Source organism: Lissotriton vulgaris, chromosome 1_1 (genome assembly GCF_964263255.1).
Source record: "Lissotriton vulgaris chromosome 1_1, aLisVul1.2, whole genome shotgun sequence".
Taxonomy (NCBI): Eukaryota; Metazoa; Chordata; class Amphibia; order Caudata; family Salamandridae; genus Lissotriton; species Lissotriton vulgaris.
In genome coordinates this window covers 1787736152-1787753002 of record NC_141685.1, presented here as the reverse complement: position 1 = coordinate 1787753002, position 16851 = coordinate 1787736152, and positions in this window count along the sequence as shown.

The window sequence follows — 16851 nt, the reverse complement described above, 5'->3', positions numbered from 1 at the left end:
GTTAGAGTCTCTTGCCAAGCTCACCTCATTTCCACTCAACTGGAGTTTGGGGCACACAAAATGTAGTTAATCACACAGGGCCTGTGAGAAGGGGGAAAGAAGAGACCGTTAACTGTACTGTTTCAAACATAAAACTAATCACAGAAAAGGGATTTACCCTTCGACTGTACCATTAAAAAAGTATAAAAAGGAGCAAAACTACTGTCACATGATGTTGTTCATTGCAATGACTCAAATTTTAAAATGCAACATTGCTCAGACTGTAAACAGAGATTTGAAACTAATCATGGAACAAGGGTTCATCATTTGTCTGTATCATGGCTAAAGTATAAAAAGGAGAAAAACGAATCTCACCTTGTACTGTTCATACCATATGCATAACACGTATCTCACAATGTGCTGCCGATTGAGAGACTCGAGTTAACAAAGTCACCATTACTTAGATAACAAGCAGAGTTCAATATTTAGGCTCCTGAGAAGAGATAAAAGCAGCATTGCTCACCTGCAGCTACTACAGCGAATACATCCACTCTCAAACAAAGTCAAAAAGAACTGGCTGGCTGTGGTGGTGCATTAATCAACAAGATGGTGCACGCTGAGGTGTCTCTCAGATAGTAAAGGAAAGGTAGGCCCCGAGGGGAAAGTCACTCTATCCTACTGGTAAAGAGAAACAAAATCAAGGGAGCACAGTAAAGGTCAGTTAATGAAAGAAACTGAAATGTCAAGGTCAGAATGGAATTTACAAGAAAAACATAAATATTCCGAAGTAAAGACAAAAGGAGACTTGCTGTCCAAGGAAACAGTATATTCGATGTCGACTTCTGCATTTTATCCTTATAACATATACATTTCTTGGCATAGCAAAATCAGATTAGGATTACATTTTACAACACATCACATACTGATTATAACAGTAATCTAGTCAATGGTGGAGGTACAAAAGGCAGAGTAAAATATACATGTGCATTTCTTAGCATAGCCCTTTCCCCTAGGAAGAACATACAGATTATAACCGCAGTGTAGTCATTGTTGGCAATTGTAGAGGTACAGTAGGCAAAAGGCAAAGGTAAAATATATAGGTGCATTTCTTAGCATACCCCTTTACCCATAGGGGTGACATTTTGACATTCTAAAACACATATAAGAAACTGATTACAACTGCAGTGCCGTCCAAGCTAGGGGGAGGGGTTAAACTGATACAAAATGTGTTTTTGTAAGGAAAACTATCCATTGACAAAGCTTGTCATCTGGCGTGATATTTCTTCATACTCATTCAAACCCATAGTTACTGTATCCCAAAAACTGATCCATTTGCACTCACGTACTTTAAGAATATATCCCAAATTATCACCCCTACGATTAGGGTGCACCTTTTCAATTAATAACCATCTCAAGCTGTCCATAGGGTTATTCTCTGTAGAGAAATGTTCCACAAGGGATACCCTTGTACTTTGCACCCTATCCTGCTGCAGTACTGCAGGATGCATGCTTTTGCCTTTTGGCATGTTTGTCCCAGATAAAGGAGGTCATATGAGCATTTGATTACATAGATTATATCTGTACTGTTACAATTAGTATGTTCCATCAATATATGTGTCTGACCATTGTATTTAAACACCTGAGTTTATAAAGTCAGTCCACATGCCTTGCATCCCCCACATTTATAATGACCAATAAGTTGGGGAAGCTTCCAAAGTTTTTATTTGGTGGGTCTGGGGTGGTCCCCCAACACGGAAGTGACTACATAGTCTTTGATGTTTTTGCCCCATCTAAAGGAATGGATAGGTGGTTATCTTATGTCAATGTCATCTGATACCAAGAGCCAAGATCTATTGATGACCTTGTGTATCTATTTACTCCGTGTCTTAAAAGTAGTCACACATGTCATCCGGTAGCAGGTAGGGTCTGTGCGATTTCTAGCTTCAAGTAAGGTCTCTCATTGGCAAAACCAGGCCCTTCTACGTTCCCTCTTAACAACCATCCCAGTAGGTCCTCTGACACTTTAAAGTAGTCCTCTTTAAATAAACAGTTCCTCCGAAGGTGGAGGAACTGTCCATAGGGCAGATTATCCCTCATATTCCTGGGATGATGGCTAAGGTATTTGAGAAGGGTGTTTCTTTCGCTCTGGTCCCTGTCTACCTTGATAGAGATGTTGAGGAAAGCAATGGCTTCTGAACTGTGTGTTAAAGTGAATTTAATGTCTTCTGACCTCCCATTCAACCATTCGTAAAATACCAATAGCTCTTCCTCACTTCCAGTCCATATCATCAGTACATCATCTTTATAACAACACCACAAAGTTATATGTTCAGTGTAGGGTCCATCAACCTTAAAAATATACTGGTTGGGCGTGGCAGGTAAGATGGCGGATCGGATTTAACCCGTCTCTGCTCCTGGTCCATGTGCGCTTTCTGTGCTGAGAAGTGCGGTTCCAGACACCTGAAAACGCAGCAAAGTGAGCTTTCGGCATGGGAAGGTGTGAGGCACCTGCGGAGATTGTTTTTATGGCTTGATCGCTGAACATCTCATTCACCATCGCTGCCACGGAGGAGATACACGCGACACACAAAATAGCGGCGTGACTTCTGCGATAATGGGAATCTTTCCCGATCACTCAGGGATGCTTAAGAAGCCTGGTCTGGACCCGAAGGCCCCAGTCAACTATAGGCCTATCTCTCTGTTGCCGGCTCCCACGAAAATTTTGGAAAAGCATGTTCAGACGGTGCTCTCCAATTTTCTAGAGACAAATGAGATTCTGCACGCCACCCAGTCTGGCTTTCGTCCAAATCTCAGCACAGAGACCGCGCTCCTAGAGGTTTCAGAAACCATTAAAGGGGTTCTGGACACTGGGGGCAAAGCCATGCTGGTGATGCTGGATTTGTCGGCGGCTTTCGACACTGTCCCCCATGATGGCCTTCTCGCAAGACTCTATGAGATAGGACTGCGGGGGACGGTGCTCAGCTGGTTTTCCTCCTTTCTAGCTGGCCGCCGGCAAACGGTCTGGGCCTCGCCAGATTCCGCCGTGATGCCGCCTCTGGGAGTCGGGGTCCCACAGGGCTCTATTTTGAGCCCGACCCTTTTTAACATCTTCATGGCCCCTTTGGCGGCGCTGGCGGAGTCGTTTGGGGCCCAGATCGTATCCTACGCAGACGACACCCAGCTCCTCTTCTCGTGTAAGAGAGGAGGAGACTTTGATGGGGAGAGTATCCCTGATTGCCTTGGGGCTGTTTTTCAATGGTTCCAACTAAACAGCCTCAAGTGCAATTCCGATAAGTCCGAGGTACTCTTCTTTGGGTGCGATACGGAGCCAGACTGGCAGGCTTGGTGGCCCATCAATATGTTCCCTCCGTCTTGCTCATCCCAAACTGCGAAGAACTTGGGGGTCAAGATGGACAAGGGGCTAACGTTGAAATCCCAGATCCTTGGTGTGTCGGGCACCTGCTTCGGCCTCCTTAGGATGCTGCGGAGGTTTCTTCCCCTTTTGTTTGAGGAGCACAGGAAGCTAACTGTGCAGGCCCTGATCGGCTCTAGGCTAGATTATTCGAACGTTCTTTACCTGGGCCTGCCAGAGTATCTGTTACAGCGGCTTCAAGTCGTGCAGAATGCTGCCGCGAGGGCTATCTTTGGTTTGAACAGACATGCCAGTGCTGCGGGCTTGCTGCAGACGTTGCATTGGCTTCCAATCCGCAAACGGATCACCTTTAAGGCGTTGACTTTGGCCTATAAAGCTCTCCATGCGGTGGGAGCAAAGTACCTCCAAAAGAGACTTGCCTTTTACCATCCGGCTCGTTCTCTGAGGTCAGAATCCCTGTTCTTGGCGGTTGTCCCGCGAGTGAAGAGAGCCCGCCTGGGAGGCCGCTCTTTTGGACTACTGGCGCCACAGTTGTGGAACTCTCTGCCGCTCACACTCCGGGGAGCCACCAGCCTACTTGCTTTTAGAAAAGGTCTCAAAACCTGGCTGTTTACCCAGTAGGCCACTTTGTTACTTGCCCTCTCTGCTTTTCGTCTTCTTTTAACTGTGTTATGTTATTGTGCTGTAGCTCTTCTTACTCAAAGCGCCGGGACACTCTTTTTGAGTAGCCGTGCGCTATACAAAAGTAAATATAACATAACATAACATGCACAGAAAAGGAAGCCCATGGGAGGACTGCATCAACGATCAAGGTAGAGTCTAGCTATTGGTTAAAAGAGGTAACAAAACCGCCTACCTACCATCGCTGAGTGGTGCAATCTCCACTGCTGCCTGACCTTAACATGGCAACCGCTTCTCCCCAAATGGCGGTGACCTTCCCTCTCTTAGTCCGGTGCCCCAATGAAAGCCAGGGGCTCCCATGTCGGGGGAATATTTAATGCATCGTTTACCGTTCCCATTTCTACATGGCCTGTGATGCTGTCGTGGGCTTACTGAAGACCTAACTGCTTAGCCACTACCACATGTTACTACAGAATTGCACCCTATGCTTGCTCCCTTTCTCTGGGGGTGAGACAATTCAGCGCTCATCGAGCGGTCACGAGTGGATGCCTCGCTGTCCCTATTAAAGCCCCCCTTTTCTGGGTCTGTTTCAAACAGCAAAGTAGATTCTCAGGTCTCCCTGTATTCCCCCGAATGCTGGAACACACTTGTCTTTACGGCCTCATGTGGCTGAAGAGCCCTTCTCTCACCACTAGATGAGTGGGAAGTGCGATTAAGATTTAGAACCCTACGCTAGCTTTGATGCGCAACTCCTTCCCAGCGCTTTGATTAATGCTTCTGACGCCACCTCAAGATGCTTCTCGGACACCATACTGCTCCCACTCTCCCTGATCTGCCTGCACAGCGCTGAAGGTACCAGCCTTATGCCGCCTAAGAAATCAACGGGCAAAACACCAAATAAATTCTCAGATTTCTTCTCCACAGAAAAACGTACAATGCTCCGCGGCAAAGCAAGTGTGTCAGCTATGGCCCTACAAAGACCAATCTCCTGGCTATGTTTAAAGACTTTAAATCTGAACTGCGTAGTGACATTAGTAAGGATATCAAATCCTCTATAAATCAACTGTGTTCAGACCTGAAGGATCGCTTGTCCTCCCTCCAGCAGGATGTTGACTCCATGGGCACCAGAATCCTTGACCTTGAACATGACATCAGAAGCAAGAACAACTCTCTACTGAGCTCCGGGAAGATGTACGCCCCCTCAAGGACCAGCTACAACAAGCAAAACTCAAGGCGGAAGACCTCAAGAACAGGCGACAGAGGGAGAACCTGAGCATGAGGGACCTGGAGGAGGGCGCAGAGGGACCTGACCTGGAGGCCTTCCTGGTAGGTCTTTTCTCAGAGATCCTAGTCCCACAGACTCTTAAAATAAAATTGAATTGGGTTCATCGAGTGGGAACTCTACAACACGGCGAGAAGAACCGACCACGCAGTGTCCTGGCAAAGTTTCATTCCTTTAAGGTCAAGGAAGCAGTTCTACAGGCTGCTAGGACAAAAGACTAAAAGACTCTGTCTCATTGCAGAGCCATTCCTGCACCATCTTCCAGGATATTTCGCTGGCCACTCTTGCATGAACGATTCAGAAAAGGGGGTGGTGATGAACAGAGTGTCTGAATTAAGCAGACTACTCTTACCCAGTCCAAAGATCAAGGCTTGATCCATCACCGTTATTTATCTCACTGCACCATCCCAGCTCAGAAACTGGCTATATGCAAATCAGTCTGTCCCTGGCCCAGTGCATCATGGGAACAGGGCAGACTAAACTACCAAGCCAATTCTTCACCAGAAAGGAGACAAGCTACCGGGGACCGGTTTCTGGCATTTCAGCCATCGTCGGCCCGGCTTGCTTGAATCCTGATGGTGCAGTGAGAAAGGGACTCATGTCTGAGTATACCCTGCCACACCTATAGTGGCCAAAAACGATTCAGAAAAGGGGGTGGTGATGAACAGAGTGTCTGAATTAAGCAGACCACTCTTACCCAGTCCAAAGATCAGGGCTTGATCCATCACCGTTATTTATCTCACTGCACCATCGCAGCTCAGAACCTGGCTATATGCAAATCAGTCTGTCCCTGGCCCAGTGCATCATGGGGTAAACAGTCATAATATCGATTCCAAAATATAGAATGGGCATAATATCGAAGTAAAAATATAGAATGGACAAAATATCGAATGGACACAATATAGTGGTTAAAAATATCGAATTTAAGGTAAGTAATATCAATTTTCAAAATATAGAAGTCAAAATATCGAAGTATACAATATAGGCATTAAATATATCGATTTTTTAATAATATCAATTTTTTAAAGTGTTTTGTATGTTAGTATATGTGTGAAAAGTGTATATTAATTTTTGTAATGTATGTTTAATGTATTTTAAGTAATGAATTTTATGTTATTTAATTTTTGCGTAATTTAATTCTGTAGCGGGTTGTGGGTTTATAGGGGAATAGGGTGGGAAGTAATTTAATTGTAATTAATTAAATATTTTTATTTATTTATTGGTATTCATTTTGAATTTATTGTTATTTTTTAATTGGTAAATAATTTTTGTATTAATTGATTAGTTGTTAATTATGTTAATTTTCTAAATTTATTTTCTGTAGCGGGTTGTGGGTTTATAGGGGAATAGGGTGGGAAGTAGTTTAATTGTAATTAAGTAAATATTTTTTTTCAGTTATTGGTATTGATTTTAAATTTATTGTTAATTAATTTTTAATTGTTAATTAATTTCTATTAATTGGCAATTAATTTTTATTAATTGGTAAATATTTTGTATTAGTTACATATTTGATAATTATGATAATTGTAATAATGTATTTTCTGTAGTGGGATGTGGGTTTATAGGGGAATAGGGTGGGAAGTAATGTAATTGTAATTAATTACATATTAAAAATACTTTTTGTGTTTTGATAATTAATTTACTGTTAATTTTTATTTGGTATTATTTTTATTATTAATTAGTTTTTTTATTGAAAATTAGTTAGTTGTTAAATAATTATGAATAGGTTATTAATTTTTAATAAGTAATATGTAGTTGTATTTCTAATTAATTGTTACATAATATTAAATTGGTTAATAATTTCAATTAAAGTTTTATTGGTATTGATATTTAATGTATTTTTAATAATATATTAAATCATTACTTTCCCTACTGTTAAACTCACTGGAGTGGGAATAGTAATTTTCACCCTTCCGCTATCCAACGCTTTCCCTACTGTTGCACTCTCTGGAGTGGGAATAGTATTTTTTATCCCTACGCTATCCAACTCTTTCCCTACTGTTGAACTCTCTGGAGTGGGAATAGTATTTTTTACCCCTACGCTATCCAACGCTTTCCCTACTGTTGCACTCACTGGAGTGGGAATAGTATTTTATCCCCTCCCGCTATCCAACGCTTTCCCTACTGTTGCACTCTCTGGAGTGGGAATAGTAATTTTTACCCTTACACTATCCAATGCTTTCCCTACTATTGCACTCACTGGAGTGGGAATAGTATTTTTTACCCCTACGCTATCCAACGCTTTCCCTACTGTTGCACTCTCTGGAGTGGGAATAGTAATTTTTACCCCTACGCTATCCAACGCTTTCCCTACTGTTGCACTCACTGGAGTGGGAATAGTATTTTTTACCCCTATGCTAGCCAACGCTTTCCCTACTGTTGCACTCACTGGAGTGGGAATAGTATTTTATCCCCTCCCGCTATCCAACGCTTTCTCTACTGTTGCACTCTCTGGAGTGGGAATAGTAATTTTTACCCTTACGCTATCCAATGCTTTCCCTACTATTGCACTCACTGGAGTGGGAATAGTATTTTTTACCCCTACGCTATCCTACGCTTTCCCTACTGTTGCACTCTCTGGAGTGGGAATAGTAATTTTTACCCCTACGCTATCCAACGCTTTCCCTACTGTTGCACTCGCTGGAGTGGGAATAGTATTTTTTACCCCTATGCTAGCCAACGCTTTCCCTACTGTTGCACTCACTGGAGTGGTAATATTAAATGTTACCCTCCTGCTAACCTATGGTAAAATATTGTACATTTTTTATTAATAACTTAAATTAATTATATCTTAATTTTAAGGTTATTTGAGTATTTTTAAGTATGTTTTAGTTAATTATATTTATTATTTCATTAATTTTAAATTACTTTTAAGACATTTAAAAAAATTCGATATTTTGACTGACTATATTTTTTACAGACTATATTTTGGATTCGATATTTTTGTACTTACCTGTTTGTAGATAGGAATTCGATATTTTGTCATTCTATATTTTGGTGACTATATTTTGGTAAGTCTATATTTTGTCATTCTATATTATGTCAGTGATCCGCATCATGGGAACAGGGCAGACTAAACTACCAAGCCAATTCTTCACCAGAAAGACACTCTGCTCATCACCACCCCCTTTTCTGAATCATTTTTGTCCACCATAAGCGTGGAAGGGTATACTCAGATGTGAGTCCCTTGCTCATTGCACCATCAGGATTCAAGCAAGCCGGGCCGAAGACGGCTGAAATGCCAGAAACCGGTCCCCGGAAGCTTGTTTCCTTCCAAGTATAAGAATTGGCTTGGTAGTTTGGGATGCCCTGTTCCCATGATGCACTGGGCCAGGGTCAGACTAATTTGCATATAGCCAAGTTCTGAGCTGGGATGGTGCAGTGAGCTAAAAAACTGTGATGGATCAAGCCCTGATCTTTGGACTGGGTAAGAGTGGTCTGCTTAATTCAGACACTCTGTTCATCACCACCCCATTTTCTGAACCACTCTTGCATGAAGGCAGCTACTCAGACCTGTCACCACTAAACTGTGTGATGACAAAATCAGGTATAGATGGACATATCCATTTGGGCTCTCCTTTGATTATCAGAAAAAATGGCGTCATATCACCGACTTGCAGGAAGGTATAGACCTGCTGATCCTCCCCTCAGACAAGGACACTCCCTTACAAGGTAAAACTGGAGAATCTTCCCGAGGTTCTACATTGGCTTCAGTATGGAGTGTTGGATCACGCAGGGTACAACGATGATCACTAATAATCTGCATTACGGATTGTGCCCCTATGAAACTCTCAGCACCGACTGAGCTACTCGAAGTCTCTGGTGGCCTCTGGAGGTGCACACCAGAGGTTGGCTCTGATTTGGAATACTACTTTAGCTGCACACTCAAGCCCACCTGCAGTTCCCGCTACTCAAGCTTCGGTCACATGCTCATGTCGGGAGGATCATGGACCATTAGGACTTTATGAGCAGGGCCAATGTTGCTTCCTCTTTTCTACTATATCATGACAACTGACAAGAGAGATTTTCACAGATTGTAGGTATGTTACGGAATTAAAAATGTTATTTCATACGTTATTCATACATGCAAGGACTTTACTGGTACACGTATGTGGTCACAGACTTACAACAAAGGTAGCCTTCGGGGTTTTTCATCTAGCCGCACACATATGCTTTTGATATAGCTTTGCACTGAGGCCGGTGTGGACGGGGTCCTCGGACCTGAAGTCCCCCCCTGATTGCTGCAGGGTCTTTACGACTCTGCAAAAAGGCTAAAAGTAATATTTGGATTGTTTAAGTTTGCTCTCTTTATTTTAGGAGTTGAAGGGTGGGTCTGGGAGGGTTATCATGGCGGCTTTTTATCAAGTGTGTTTAAGAGGTTGTATGACTATTGGGACAACGCAATTGGTGGGAGCGGATAGTACACGCCTTTTTTTAAGGGACGGTTTGGAAACAAGATTATTGCGGGGCGGGTGAGATTATGGGCAAACTCTAGTGCTTCATTTTTGCCTTAATGCCGATTGTTATTGGAGCCTGGAATGTTAAGGGGCTTAACTCCCCCCAAAAGCGCCACAAAGTGTTGAAATACATTGTTGATCACCATCTTGATGTAGTGGCATTACAGGAGACACATTTAGCCAGAGCCAAGGACACACGCCTTAAACACAAACATTTTCCACTTATATATAGGTCCTCAGCACACACGAAACATAGAGAGGTGGCTATCATGTTTCGCTCTTCCATTCAATTTCAACCACTAGAGATCCAGGGTGACAAGGAAGGTCATTGGATTATGATTAAAGGTCTTCTAAGAGGGAAAATTTGCACCTTTGCAGTAGTGTACGCCCCCAATACTTTCTACATAACTTTCTGGGAAAATTGACAGATTTTGTGAAAGGTCCACTAATTCTTATAGGAGATTTCAATTTAATATGGCAGAAAGATTTGGACAGCTCACACACACAACGCTCGGATATGGGCTCTTTTTCGGGGGCCACACAACAACGCATACACGACCTAGGACTTCTGGAGCCTGGCGCACTCTCTTTCGACAGACGCGAGATTACACCTTCTATTCACATGTCCACCGTACCTACTCATGACTCGATTATATCAATCCTTACAGGGTGCATTACAAGATGCCAAGATTTTCCCCCTTGCAGTGTCCGACCATAGCCTGCTGTCTATTAGCCTCAATTTGTATGGAAACGCTCTGCCCCCCCGCAGGTCGTACATTCTGCCATTGATTCTTCGAGATAGTGATTCCTGTACTAAATTACAAGATACTATCACTACTTTCTTCAAGACTAACAGTCCCGAGGACACTTCGGAGCTTAACACCTGGGATGCCTTTAAAACTGTCATTAGGGAGAATGTATAGGACTCAATGCGGCATTGAACCGACGAAGGACAGCTGAGAGAGATCAACTGGAAAATGAGTTGGTTAATATTGAACGCTCTCATAAACTCAATCCCACAAGGCAAACTTTACGAAATCTCACAGCACTCCGAGGCAAACATAGGGCCATTTATAATAATAGGGTGGAATTTACACTTCTCAAAGTTACGACACCTCTCCTACACCTAGGGCAATAACATTGGTAAACATATTGCCAGGTAATTGAAAGACAAACGAGAGAGAGTATATAGGTGGCATTTTGGGACCAACGAGGGAAGTTACAAATGAAGACGAGGTAAAAGCTGAACTCTTTGATTCTTTCCATAGAAACCTTTACACTGGGGACACTTTAGACTCAGATGCCCAACAGGACTACCTCCAGACAGTGCCCCTTCCACAGGCGTCGGACGAATGGAATGCATTACTCACAGCTCCTATCACAGAAGACGACGTAATTGCAGCCATTAAAGCCCTGGAGCCCCACAAGGCTCCCGGGCCGGATGGCTACACTGCACTCTTTTATAAAACGTTTGCCCCGAACAATAGCTCCCACCTTGCTCGTCTTTTTAACACCATGGTGGAGGAAGGCATAACGTCTGGCACCATGGTCGAGGCCGTGCTCTCGGGGATACCAAAGCCAGGGAAGGACCCCAAGCGCTGCACATCTTATAGGCCGATTGCCCTATTAAATCTCGATGCAAAACTTTATTCCTCGATTATAGCCAAACGCCTGAATGACCTTATGCCCATTCTCATACATCCAGACCAGTCGGGCTTCATCAAAGGATGTCAAACGCTCGATAACACCCGTCGGGTTATACACTTGATAGAAAAGGCCAATAGACGGCAAATCCCTGCGGTCCTTGAGGGATTAGATGCCGAAAAAGCCTTCAACAGGGTTGACTGGCCATACATTTTCAAAACACTTACAGCATTTAGATTTTCCCTTACATTTCTCACTATGATTATAGCTAACTACCGCCACCACCGTTCCAAAGTAATAGTCAACGGGGTGCAATTGTTTTGTGTTGATCCATCAAGTGAGAGCCAAAAGAAAGAAGGGTTCTGAAAGCACAAGTTCCTATGTTAATTCCCACAGGAAGATTTTTTCTCTTCTATAGTAAAAATGGCTGAACACAATTAAATCACATTTGACACAAATTTATCACTTCAGAAGTTCTACAAACATGTGCATTTAAAGAGATGCTAGGGTTGGTCATGGCGGTGTTAACCCTCAGAAAATGTTAGAGATATCTGGACCATTAGGTTCCAAAGAGTACCATGGTATTACCATTTTAGCAGAAATTCAAAATGTACAATATTGTGCAGAGTATTTAGCAATAGTAAAAAAAGTCAAAAAGTGAAACATAACTCTAAAAATCCCACAAGAAATTTCTAAAAATTACAGAAGTATTTAATAGGAAAAATGACACCAAAATGACTGTGATAAAAAAAAGATTTTTAAAGCAAAAAACCATCAAGAAAAATATAAGTGCCAACTCGCAATCACTGTTCACCTTTGACTGGGCATAATTTTAGGACCACATTGGGAGCACATGTCATTTACCCCAAGTGGGCCATCCTGGTCAGATTTTTTACCTTCTGACACTCTTTTTTTATGATAGTCAAAAGGCTGCAGCCGGGCAGGATTGAATACAGTATCTAATGAAGTGCCTTTGAACCTGTATAGCCTTTGGACAAGGTCCTGCTCAATCTCCAAAGGGGAAAATTCTATATTATTTAACCCTGACTGTTCAAGATTTGTATCTTTCAACGTTAGGCCATATCTACTAAGCATTTTCACTTACACAAATTATCTAAGTTGGCAATTGTGACTGTTAAAATACTTTTTTACATTATGTATTAATCCCTTTTTGAGCAGTCGGAAACATTTCTATAACTCCTACAATGGGATTGTGAATGGATAATGTTAGAAAGTGGGTTATAGGTTGATTGGGTATGAGCTTTGGTCAGGAAACAAACATAACCTTAGTCAGGAGAAGAAATAGGAAAACCCTAAGTTAACCTGTGATCATCCTCTGTTAGCTGGCACAGAGCAGTGAGGCTTAACTAAAAGGCAATGTGTGAAGTTTTTGTCTAACACTTCAAACAGAAAAACTGTGAAAACACCACACAAAAAGATTTCATAACCGGTTAAGAAAATAGAATTTTAATTTAATAAATAAAGCAGGACCAAAATGCCAAAAATCTAATTAGTAAAACTCAAGAAAATATTGTTTTAGGAATAAAGTGAAAATAGTGCAAACAAGGGTCATCTGGTCATGTTGGACTAAGGAAAAGTCAAACTTTGAGGCCGACTGTAATGGAACATGGCCAGCTACTGGGACCAGATTGGGCCTACTGAGCAAAATACCTTGGTCCTGACTGCATCAATGTCAAATATCCTGTCAACAGAGAGGCAGTGGAGAGCAGAGGGTGATGCATTGGTGTCAATCCAAGTGTTTGGAGGCAATGCACTGGTCCTGGTTGCACAACAGTGGTGATGCATCGGCTCCGATGTAGAGTTTCAGTTTTGACATTGATATTGTAGTTGACAGAGATGCAATGACTTTAATGAAAGAGTGTTGCCTAGTGGTGATTCCAACGACAGAGTGGAGATTTCAAGCCACACAAAGGCAGCAGTAAGTCGGTTCTGTTCCTTGCAACAGGGGCAATGCACCAGTTTCGAACCATGCAGTATTGAAGATACAACGGTGTTGCCCACACAAGAGTGATGATGCACTGATTCCACCTCCGCAGCAGCAATGTTGGTTAGGCTGAGAAAAACATATTAGGCCCACTTACAAAGGGCCAGGACTGGCCTTGCAGCACCACTTAGCAGGGTTAACCCACAGATGGTAGAGTCCAAGTGTAGCAGCAGAATCAGAAGTCTTTTATGTCCCTCAGGCGTCATATCAGAAGGCAAGTCAGCAAGCCCTTGGAGTCACTCTGGGTTCAATAATGCAGGCCCCTCCTTTCTCATCCAGGCAGAAAAATAGCAGGCAGCAGGCAGCAGAGCAAAACTGCAAGTCAAGAGTCCAGCGAAACAGAAGTCCAGCATAGAGGCTATCAACAGCACGAAGAGCAGTTGATGGGCAGAATTCAGACCAATGTCATACATTCACCCCAGTACAGAGATCTGGGCCTAAATCCATTGTTTATTTGCTCACCTTGTCATTCCAGTTTGAACCCAGAAATATTTAAATCAGTCTTTACCCTCTGCCCAATGGGAACACTCCAGCCTGAACTGCCAGGCCAGGTCTTCTCTGTACTGGAAACAAGCAACCTGAGACTGGTTTTGGGGTAAAACCCCTCATCAGCCAGGATAGCTTGAATCCAGTGGCAAAGTGAGCAAGGAACCCACTTCTGGGAATACCCTGCCAACTTACTGTGACAAAGCAAACACATGGAGATGATGGATGGAGCTCTGAAACTTTTCAGACACTCACCCCCAGTCACAGATCTGGGTTGAATCCACCATCGTTCTTTAGCTCCCTTTGCCACCCCAGTTATATGCAAAGCAGTCTTGGCCCTTTGCCTCAGGGGAACAGTCCAGACCGAACTACCAAGCCAGGTCTTCCATGGAACAGAAACAATCATCCTGAGACCGGTTTCGGAGTAACATCCCTCATAAGCCAGGCTAGCTTGAATCCAGTGGCAAAGTGGGAAAAGGGCCCATGTCTGGGCATACCCTGCCAACTTAAGCAACCAAAGTAAACTTAAGGAGATGATAGACAGAGCACTGAAACTTTTCAAACACTCACCCCCAGTCACAGATCTGGGATGAATCCATCATCGTTCTTTAGCTCACTTTGCCACCCCAGTTCAGACCCAGCTATATGCAAATCAGTCTTGACCTTGGGCCTCATGGGAACAGTCCAGATCGAATCGCCAAGCAAGGTCTTCCCTGGACTAGAAACAAGCATTGTGAGACCAGTTCAGGGTAGCACCCCTCATCAGCCAGGCTAGCTTGAATCCAGTGGCAAAGTGAGCAAGGGACCAATGTCTGGGCATACCCTGCCAAGTTAGGACGAACAAAGTAAACACAAGGAGATAATGGATGGAACGCTGAAACTTTTCAGACATTCACCTCCAGTCAAAGATCTGGGTTAAATCCAACTATCTGAAACTGGCATTTTCATACTTGCAATTTACAATCGGACTTCACCTTAAGTTGTGATTTTAAATTGTGAGTGCAGAACGTCTATCTCTTCCCAATTGGGTATTACACAAGGGAATTGCAATGTTATCCTACAGGACAGATAAGTCTTGCAGTAGGGAAAAACACATTCTAGAGTTCTTCACCACCAGGACAGGAAAAACTTAAAAGTACATGTCCTGCATTTTAAAGACATTGCACACTCCCCTCTGTGTTTTTGAGGGCCTATTTTAGGGGTGTCTTATATGTGTAAAAAGAGTATTGGGCCTGGCAAGAGTGTTATAATCTCATAACAAACCGGGGGAGGGGGTCACAGGGACATGCCAATATTTAAAGACCACTCCTGGTTCAAGTCCCCAACTCAATACACGATACACAGAAGGAACACAGGGGGTCTAAGAGTTTTATAATGGAAGGGTAGAACTGCACACATAAGCTCTGCAAGCAGTCCTGAGCCCCGGTTAGAGGGCTGCTTAATTGGGTGGTACAATAACTGCTGCAGGCCCACAAGTAGCATTTATTTTACAGACCCTGGACACATGTGGTGCACCTTACTAGGGATTTATGAGTACATTAAATGTGTCAATTGGGGATGCGACAATATGTTAATGTTTATTGGAGAGGGCACAAGCACTTCAGCACTTGTGAGCAGTGATAAAGTGCAAAGAGTCTCAAAGCCAGCAAGAACAAGGTCAGAAAAGTGGAGGTGGTAGGCAAAATGTTGGGGGGAAGTCCACCTTTGTCTATCAGGTCTACTAGATAATAATTTGGCATCTGGAAGGTGTGTGTTCTAGGAGTCACTTCCAATAAACTAAATCAGCATCTTATGTATCAATGCTTTCCAATAGAGGACTAGTCATAAAACATTGATATTTTACAGACACCTCAATGGAGTTGGCGGTGCATTTACAAAGCAGAAGGGGTCACCTGTGGACCATTGTCCCTTTCTGAATATATGAAAATGTTTGACAAGAGTAAGAAAGACCAGGGGACATCTATCAGATCTTAAAAAAAACAAAAAAGTAACATTTTAATCTTAAACACAATCCTGCCGTCTTTAAGGAAAATGTCTGTATTTTTAATAAAAAAACGGTATTAAACAGCAATAATACAACAATATAATACATGGTAATCTGCTGATCACAGCAGCCCACCATCCATGTGATCTCTCCAACTATGGTGAGTCACAGTCTGTGGCCTACATCATAAGTCTTCATGGAGTCAGTAGTATTCGAACACACAATGATTCAGATGCTTAGGAATGGACCTATTAGTACATAAGTCATTTCTGAAAAATCTTTACTGGTCGTAAAAATACTGACTGCAATTTTTAACATTTATTCACATCTGACCATTATTGTCTTTTTCATGCTCAAAGTCCTTAGTAGATTGGACACCTTTGAGAGGTTCTGCTGAACATCCTAACCTTTTCCACCTTTTCAGACTTTTTAGGGTAGTTCCTCTTTGTCACTTCTAAAAGCCCCTAGACCTTAGGTGCAGTACTTAGGGACCAGGACAGACTCCTGCAGAGACCACCAGCAAAGTCCAGGCCAATTACACTCATAACTGGTCCACTGATCACTCCAGGAATAAGGCCACTTGCAGCATGTCTTGTTCCTGTAGTCCACTTCTTTGTCTTGGGTACAAGAGTGAGCAAGTTTAGACATTTAAGGTCTCCTCATGAGTTAGATGTACAACGTTAATTAAATCCAACATATCAAAATATTCCTGACCCTGGAGAGAGCTTCTGTGAAGTTTAAGGTAAAGGTGTTTAAGTTTCACTTCCACTCTCCCACTCCAAACTGGAGCTAAGGCCAGCTCCCACCACCACTGAATATAGATCCAGGAGACTAAAGTGTGTGTTGGGATCAAAATACCCCTCTTCTCCAGTCTTCCCTTATAACTAAACTATAAAAGTAAGTCTTCACCAGCACATTTTAAATTAGTGAAGTTCCTGTGTACTCCTAAACTGCCTCCTTGGGCTAAGCTGGGAAATATTCCTCTCCCAAGTCCTCCTGCTAAGACCAAATCACAGTCTC